Below are 10,026 nucleotides of genomic sequence, written 5' to 3' on the forward strand. Positions count from 1 at the left end.
TGGCCGCACTGTGTTGATTGGCGATATAAGCGGCCTCTGCTGGCAGCTCGGAGCCGTGAATGCCGCTGCCATCTACAGGTCAGTGGCGGTACTGCCTCTTCCAAGACTTTACTCCTCCAGCCCTGGTGTGTCTCTGGGGGGGGAGGTGTCCCCATCACCCCCCCTCCCCCCCCCCCCCCCCAATACCATAAATCTCTATTTACTTATAGCAACAAATTACATTGAGACTGAAAAAAAAAACCACAAAGTCCAACTTAGTCCAACCAATGAGTATCATCTCTTCTGCTCCATCTCAACCCCCCCCAGGAACACCCCATGGGGGCACATGGATGTCCCCCCCGACACCCCCAATTCATGAGACCCCCCCACACCTCCAATTCATGGCACCCCCCCACACCTCCAATTCATGAGATCCCCCCCACACCTCCAATTCATGAGATCCCCCCCACACCTCCAATTCATGAGATCCCCCCCCCCCCACACCACCTCCAATTCATGGCATCCCCCCCAACACCTCCAATTCATGAGATCCCCCCCCCCACACCACCTCCAATTCATGGCATCCCCCCCAACACCTCCAATTCATGAGATCCCCCCCCACACCACCTCCAATTCATGGCATCCCCCCAACACCTCCAATTCATGAGATCCCCCCCCACACCTCCAATTCATGAGATCCCCCCCCCCCACACCACCTCCAATTCATGAGATCCCCCCCACACCTCCAATTCATGCCACCCCCCCCCACACTCCAATTCATGCCACCCCCCCCCACACCCCCAATTCATGCCACCCCCCCCACACCACCTTCAATTCATGGCATCCCCCCCGACACCTCCAATTCATGAGATCCCCAACACCTCCAATTCATGGGATCCCCCCAACACCTCCAATTCATGGGATCCCCCCCCACACCTCCAATTCATGATATCCCGACACCTCCAATTCATGAGATCCCCCCCCACACCTCCAATTCATGAGATCCCCCCCCACACCACCTCCAATTCATGCCATCCCCCCCCACACCCCCAATTCATGCCACCCCCCCCACACCACCTCCAATTCATGGCACCCCCCCCAACACCTCCAATTCATGAGATCCCCCGACACCTCCAATTCATCAGATCCCCAACACCTCCAATTCATGGGATCCCCCCACACCTCCAATTCATGGGATCCCCCCACACCTCCAATTCATGGGATCCCCCCAACACCTCTAATTCATGAGATCCCCCCACACCTCCAATTCATGGGATCCCCCCACACCTCCAATTCATGGCATCCCCCCCAACACCTCCAATTCATGGGATCCCCCCCACACCTCCAATTCATGAGATCCCCCCCACACCTCCAATTCATGGGATCCCCCCACACCTCTAATTCATGAGATCCCCCCACACCTCCAATTCATCAGATCCCCAACACCTCCAATTCATGGGATCCCCCCCCCCCCACACCTCTAATTCATGAGATTCCCCCCCACACCTCCAATCCATGAGATCCCCCGACACCTCCAATTCATGGCACCCCCCCAACACCTCCAATTCATGAAATCCCCCCCCAACACCTCCAATTCATGGGATCCTCCCCAACACCTCCAATTCATGAGATCCCCCCCAACACCTCCAATTCATGGGATCCTCCCCAACACCTCCAATTCATGAGATCCCCCCCCAACACCTCCAATTCATGAGATCCCCCGACACCTCCAATTCATGGCACCCCCCCAACACCTCCAATTCATGAAATCCCCCCCAACACCTCCAATTCATGGGATCCTCCCCAACACCTCCAATTCATGAAATCCCCCCCCAACACCTCCAATTCATGAGATCCCCCGACACCTCCAATTCATGGCACCCCCCCAACACCTCCAATTCATGAGATCCCCCCCCACACCACCTCCAATTCATGAGACCCCCACACACCTCCAATTCATGCCACCCCCCCACACCTCCAATTCATGCCACCCCCCCCACACCACCTTCAATTCATGGCATCCCTCCTGACACCTCCAATTCATGAGACCCCCACACACCTCCAATTCATGCCACCCCCCCACCGACACCTCCAATTCATGAGATCCCCAACACCTCCAATTCATGAGACCCCCCCTACACCCCCAATTCATGAGACCCCCCACCTCCAATTCATGCCACCCCCCCACACCTCCAATTCATGGCATCCCCCCCAAAACATCCAATTCATGAGATCCCCCCCCCACACCTCCAATTCATGATATCCCGACACCTCCAATTCATGGGATCCTCCCCAACACCTCCAATTCATGGCATCCCCCCCAACACCTCCAATTCATGGGATCCCCCCCACACCTCCAATTCATGGGATCCCCCACACCTCCAATTCATGGGATCCCCCCAACACCTCTAATTCATGAGATCCCCCCACACCTCCAATTCATGGGATCCCCCCACACCTCCAATTCATGGCATCCCCCCCAACACCTCCAATTCATGGGATCCCCCCCACACCTCCAATTCATGGGATCCCCCCACACCTCCAATTCATGGGATCCCCCCAACACCTCTAATTCATGAGATCCCCCCACACCTCCAATTCATCAGATCCCCAACACCTCCAATTCATGGGATCCCCCCCCACACCTCTAATTCATGAGATTCCCCCCCACACCTCCAATCCATGAGATCCCCCGACACCTCCAATTCATGAGATCCCCCCCCCAACACCTCCAATTCATGAAATCCCCCCCCAACACCTCCAATTCATGGGATCCTCCCCAAGACCTCCAATTCATGAGATCCCCCCCAACACCTCCAATTCATGGGATCCTCCCCAACACCTCCAATTCATGGCATCCCCCCCAACACCTCCAATTCATGGGATCCTCCCCAAGACCTCCAATTCATGAGATCCCCCCCCCAACACCTCCAATTCATGGGATCCTCCCCAAGACCTCCAATTCATGAGATCCCCCCCAACACCTCCAATTCATGGGATCCTCCCCAACACCTCCAATTCATGGCATCCCCCCCAACACCTCCAATTCATGAAATCCCCCCCCAACACCTCCAATTCATGAGATCCCCCGACACCTCCAATTCATGGCACCCCCCCAACACCTCCAATTCATGAGATCCCCCCCCACACCACCTCCAATTCATGAGACCCCCACACACCTCCAATTCATGCCACCCCCCCACACCTCCAATTCATGCCACCCCCCCCCACACCACCTTCAATTCATGGCATCCCCCCTGACACCTCCAATTCATGAGACCCCCACACACCTCCAATTCATGCCACACCCCCACCGACACCTCCAATTCATGAGATCCCCAACACCTCCAATTCATGAGACCCCCCCTACACCCCCAATTCATGAGACCCCCCACCTCCAATTCATGCCACCCCCCCCACACCTCCAATTCATGGCATCCCCCCCAAAACATCCAATTCATGAGATCCCCCCCAACACCTCCAATTCATGAGATCCCCCCCAACACCTCCAATTCATAAGATCCCCCCCAACACCTCCAATTCATGAGATCCCCCTACACCCCCAATTCATGAGACCCCCAAACCTCCAATTTATGAGACCCCCCACCTCCAATTCATGGCACCCCCAACACCCCCAATTCATGAGACCCCCAAACCTCCAATTCATGAGACCCCCCCACCTCCAATTCATGCCACCCCCCCCCCCACACCTCCAATTCATGGTATCCCACCGACACCTCCAATTCATGCCACCCCCCCACACCTCCAATTCATGGCATCTCCCCCACACCTCCAATTCATGCCACCCCCCCAACACCTCCAGTTCATGGCATCCCCCCCCAAAACATCCAATTCATGAGATCCCCCCCAACACCTCCAATTCATGAGACCCCCCACACCTCCAATTCATCAGATCCCCGACACCTCCAATTCATGGGATCCCCCCCAACACCTCTAATTCATGAGATCCCCCCCACACCTCCAATTCATGGGACCCCCCCCACCTCCAATTCATGATATCCCGACACCTCCAATTCATGATATCCCCCCCCCACACCTCTAATTCATGAGATTCCCCCCCACACCTCCAATCCATGAGATCCCCCAGCACCTCCAATTCATGAAATCCCCCCCCCAACACCTCCAATTCATGAGATCCCCCCCAACACCTCCAATTCATGGCATCCCCCCCAACACCTCCAATTCATGGCACCCCCCCCAACACCTCCAATTCATGAGATCCCCCCCCACACCACCTCCAATTCATGAGACCCCCCACACACCTCCAATTCATGCCACCCCCCCCACACCCCCAATTCATGCCACCCCCCCCACACCACCTTCAATTCATGAGACCCCCACACACCTCCAATTCATGAGACCCCCACACACCTCCAATTCATGCCACCCCCCCCCACACCTCCAATTCATGAGACCCCCACACACCTCCAATTCATGAGATCCCCCCCAACACCTCCAATTCATGAGATCCCCAACACCTCCAATTCATGAGACCCCCCCTACACCCCCAATTCATGAGACCCCCCACCTCCAATTCATGCCACCCCCCCCCACACCTCCAATTCATGGCATCCCCTCCGACACCTCCAATTCATGCCACCCCCCTCACCTCCAATTCATGCCACCCCCCCCACACCTCCAATTCATGAGACCCCCACACACCTCCAATTCATGGCATCCCCCCGACACCTCCAATTCATGGCATCCCCCCCCAACACCTCCAATTCATGGCATCCCCCCCAAAACATCCAATTCATGAGATCCCCCCAACACCTCCAATTCATAAGATCCCCCCCCCCAACACCTCCAATTCATAAGAACCCCCCCCCAACACCCCCAATTCATGAGACCCCCCTACACCCCCAATTCATGAGACCTCCCAAAGCTCCAATTTATGAGACCCCCCACCTCCAATTCATGGCACCCCCCAACACCCCCAATTCATGAGACCCCCCAAACCTCCAATTCATGAGACCCCCCCACCTCCAATTCATGCCACCCCCCCCCCACACCTCCAATTCATGGCATCCCACCGACACCTCCAATTCATGCCACCCCCCCCCCACACCTCCAATTCATGGCATCTCCCCCACACCTCCAATTCATGCCACCCCCCCAACACCTCCAGTTCATGGCATCCCCCCCCCCCAAAACATCCAATTCATGAGATCCCCCCCAACACCTCCAATTCATGAGACCCCCCACACCTCCAATTCATGAGATCCCCCCACACCTCCAATTCATCAGATCCCCGACACCTCCAATTCATGGGATCCCCCCAACACCTCTAATTCATGAGATCCCCCCACACCTCCAATTCATGGGATCCCCCCCCAACACCTCTAATTCATGAGATTCCCCCCACACCTCCAATCCATGAGATCCCCCGACACCTCCAATTCATGAGATCCCCCCCCAACACCTCCAATTCATGAAATCCCCCCCCCCAACACCTCCAATTCATGGGATCCTCCCCAAGACCTCCAATTCATGAGATCCCCCCCAACACCTCCAATTCATGGGATCCTCCCCAACACCTCCAATTCATGGCATCCCCCCCAACACCTCCAATTCATGAAATCCCCCCCCCCAACACCTCCAATTCATGGGATCCTCCCCAACACCTCCAATTCATGGCATCCCCCCCAACACCTCCACTTCATGAAATCCCCCCCCAACACCTCCAATTCATGGGATCCTCCCCAAGACCTCCAATTCATGAGATCCCCCCCAACACCTCCAATTCATGAAATCCCCCCCCCAACACCTCCAATTCATGAGATCCCCCCCAACACCTCCATTCATGGCATCCCCCCCCAACACCTCCAATTCATGAGATCCCCCGACACCTCCAATTCATGGCACCCCCCCAACACCTCCAATTCATGAGATCCCCCCCACACCACCTCCAATTCATGAGACCCCCACACACCTCCAATTCATGCCACCCCCCCACACCTCCAATTCACACCCCCCCCACACCACCTTCAATTCATGGCATCCCCCCCGACACCTCCAATTCATGAGACCCCCACACACCTCCAATTCATGCCACCCCCCACACTCCAATTCATGAGACCCCCATACACCTCCAATTCATGCCACCCCCCCACACCTCCAATTCATGGCATCCCCCCCGACACCTCCAATTCATGCCCCCCCCCCCACACCTCCAATTCATGGCATCCCCCCGACACCTCCAATTCATGCCACCCCCCCCAACACCTCCAATTTATGAGATCCCCAACACCTCCAATTCATGAGACCCCCCCTACACCCCCAATTCATGAGACCCCCACCTCCAATTCATGCCACCCCCCCACACCTCCAATTCATGGCATCCCCCCCACACCTCCAATTCATGCCACCCCCCCCCCACACCTCCAATTCATGAGACCCCCACACACCTCCAATTCATGGTATCCCCCCGACACCTCCAATTCATGCCACCCCCCCAACACCTCCTATTTATGGCATCCCCCCCAAAACATCCAATTCATGAGATCCCCCCCCAACACCTCCAATTCATGAGATCCCCCCACACCTCCAATTCATAAGATCCCCCCAACACCTCCAATTCATGAGATCCCCGACACCCCCAATTCATGAGACCCCCCTACACCCCAATTCATGAGACCCCCCAAACCTCCAATTCATGGCACCCCCCAACACCCCCAATTCATGAGACCCCCAAACCTCCAATTCATGAGACCCCCCCCCACCTCCAATCATGCCACCCCCCCCACACCTCCAATTCATGGCATCCCACCGACACCTCCAATTCATGAGCCCCCCCACACCTCCAATTCATGCCACCCCCCCCCACACCTCCAATTCATGGCATCCCCCGACACCTCCAATTCATGCCTCCCCCCCCAACACCTCCAATTCATGGCATCTCCCCCACACCTCCAATTCATGCCACCCCCCAACACCTCCAGTTCATGGCATCCCCCCCAAAACATCCAATTCATGAGATCCCCCCAACACCTCCAATTCATGAGACCCCCCACACCTCCAATTCATGAGATCCCCCCACACCTCCAATTCATCAGATCCCCGACACCTCCAATTCATGGGATCCCCCAACACCTCTAATTCATGAGATCCCCCCCACACCTCCAATTCATGGGATCCCCCCACCTCCAATTCATGATATCCCGACACCTCCAATTCATGGGATCACCCCCACACCTCTAATTCATGAGATTCCCCCCAACACCTCCAATCCATGAGATCCCCCAACACCTCCAATTCATGAGATCCCCCCAACACCTCCAATCATGAGATCCCCCCCAACACCTCCAATTCATGAGATCCCCCAACACCTCCAATTCATGAGATCCCCCCCACACCACCTCCCAATTCATGGGATCCCCCCCCACACCTCTAATTCATGAGACCCCCCCCACACACCTCCAATTCATGGCATCCCCCCGACACCTCCAATTCATGCCACCCCCCCAACACCTCCAATTCATGGCATCCCCCCCAAAACATCCAATTCATGATATCCCCCCAACACCTCCAATTCATGAGATCCCCCGACACCTCTAATTCATGAGATCCCCCCAACACCTCCAATTCATCAGATCCCCGACACCTCCAATTCATGTGATCCCCCCCAACACCTCCAATTCATGAGATCCGCCCACACCTCCAATTCATGAGATCCCCCCCACACCTCCAATTCATGATATCCCCCCACACCTCCAATTCATGTGATCCCCCCCAACACCTCCAATTCATGAGATCCGCCCACACCTCCAATTCATGATATCCCCCCCAACACCTCCAATTCATGGGATCCCCCCCCCCAACACCTCCAATTCATGAGATCCGCCCACACCTCCAATTCATGATATCCCCCCCAACACCTCCAATTCGTGAGATCCCCGACACCCCCAATTCATGAGATCCCCCCACACCTCCAATTCATGAGATCCCCCCACACCTCTATTCATGAGATCCCCCCACACCTCCAATTCATGGGATCCCCCCCAAACACCTCCAATTCATGAGATCCCCCCCAACACCTCCAATTCATGAGATCCCCCCCACACCTCCAATTCATGATATCCCCCCACACCTCCATTCATGAGATCCCCCCCACACCTCCAATTCATGAGATCCCCCCCACACCTCCAATTCATGAGACCCTCCCCCACACCTCCAATTCATGAGATCCCCCCCAACACCTCCAATTCATGAGATCCGCCCACACCTCCAATTCATGATATCCCCCCCAACACCTCCAATTCATGGGATCCCCCCCCACAACACCTCCAATTCATGAGATCCGCCCACACCTCCAATTCATGATATCCCCCCCAACACCTCCAATTCGTGAGATCCCCGACACCCCCAATTCATGAGATCCCCCCACACCTCCAATTCATGAGATCCCCCCACACCTCTAATTCATGAGATCCCCCACACCTCCAATTCATGGGATCCCCCCCAACACCTCCAATTCATGAGATCCCCCCCAACACCTCCAATTCATGAGATCCCCCCCACACCTCCAATTCATGATATCCCCCCACACCTCCAATTCATGAGATCCCCCCCACACCTCCAATTCATGAGATCCCCCCCACACCTCCAATTCATGAGATCCCCCCAACACCTCCAATTCATGAGATCCGCCCACACCTCCAATTCATGATATCCCCCCCAACACCTCCAATTCATGGGATCCCCCCACCTCCAATTCATGAGATCCCCCAACACCTCCAATTCATGAGATCCCCCCACACCTCTAATTCATGAGATCCCCCCACACCTCCAATTCATGGGATCCCCCCCAACACCTCCAATTCATGAGATCCCCCCAACACCTCCAATTCATGAGATCCCCCCCCCCACACCTCCAATTCATGAGATCCCCCCACACCTCCAATTCATGAGATCCCCCCCAACACCTCCAATTCATGAGATCCGCCCCCCAACACCTCCAATTCATGATATCCCCCCCCCCAACACCTCCAATTCATGAGATCCCCCCCAACACCTCCAATTCATGAGATCCCCCCCAACACCTCCAATTCATGAGATCCGCCCCCCAACACCTCCAATTCATAATATCCCCCCCCCCAACACCTCCAATTCATGAGATCCCCCCCCACACCTCCAATTCATGAGATCCCCCCCAACACCTCCAATTCATGGGATCCCCCCCCAACACCTCCAATTCATGAAATCCCCCAACACCTCCAATTCATGGGATCCCCCCCAACACCTCCAATTCATGGGATCCCCCCACCTCCAATTCATGAGATCCCCCAACACCTCCAATTCAGAGATCCCCCCACACCTCTAATTCATGAGATCCCCCCACACCTCCAATTCATGGGATCCCCCCCAACACCTCCAATTCATGAGATCCCCCCCAACACCTCCAATTCATGAGATCCCCCCACACCTCCAATTCATGAGATCCCCCCCACCTCCAATTCATGATATCCCCCCCCCCCAACACCTCCAATTCATGAGATCCCCCCCAACACCTCCAATTCATGGGATCCCCCCACACCTCTAATTCATGAGATCCCCCCACACCTCCAATTCATGGGATCCCCCCCAACACCTCCAATTCATGAGATCCCCCCACACCTCCAATTCATGAGATCCCCCCAACACCTCCAATTCATGAGATCCGCCCCCCAACACCTCCAATTCATGATATCCCCCCCCCCAACACCTCCAATTCATGAGATCCCCCCCAACACCTCCAATTCATGAGATCCCCCCCCCCCACACCTCCAATTCATGAGATCCCCCCCAACACCTCCAATTCATGGGATCCCCCCCAACACCTCCAATTCATGAGATCCCCCCAACACCTCCAATTCATGAGATCCCCCCCCCACACCTCCAATTCATGAGATCCCCCCACACCTCCAATTCATGGGATCCCCCACACCTCCAATTCATGAGATCCCCCCCACACCTCTAATTCATGAGATCCCCCCCCAACACCTCCAATTCATGAGATCCCCCCCCACACCTCCAATTCATGATATC

Source organism: Lithobates pipiens, unplaced genomic scaffold, assembly GCF_037356315.1.
Source record: "Lithobates pipiens isolate NorthernLeopardFrog02 unplaced genomic scaffold, aLitPip1_a1.2 Scaffold_30, whole genome shotgun sequence".
Taxonomy (NCBI): Eukaryota; Metazoa; Chordata; class Amphibia; order Anura; family Ranidae; genus Lithobates; species Lithobates pipiens.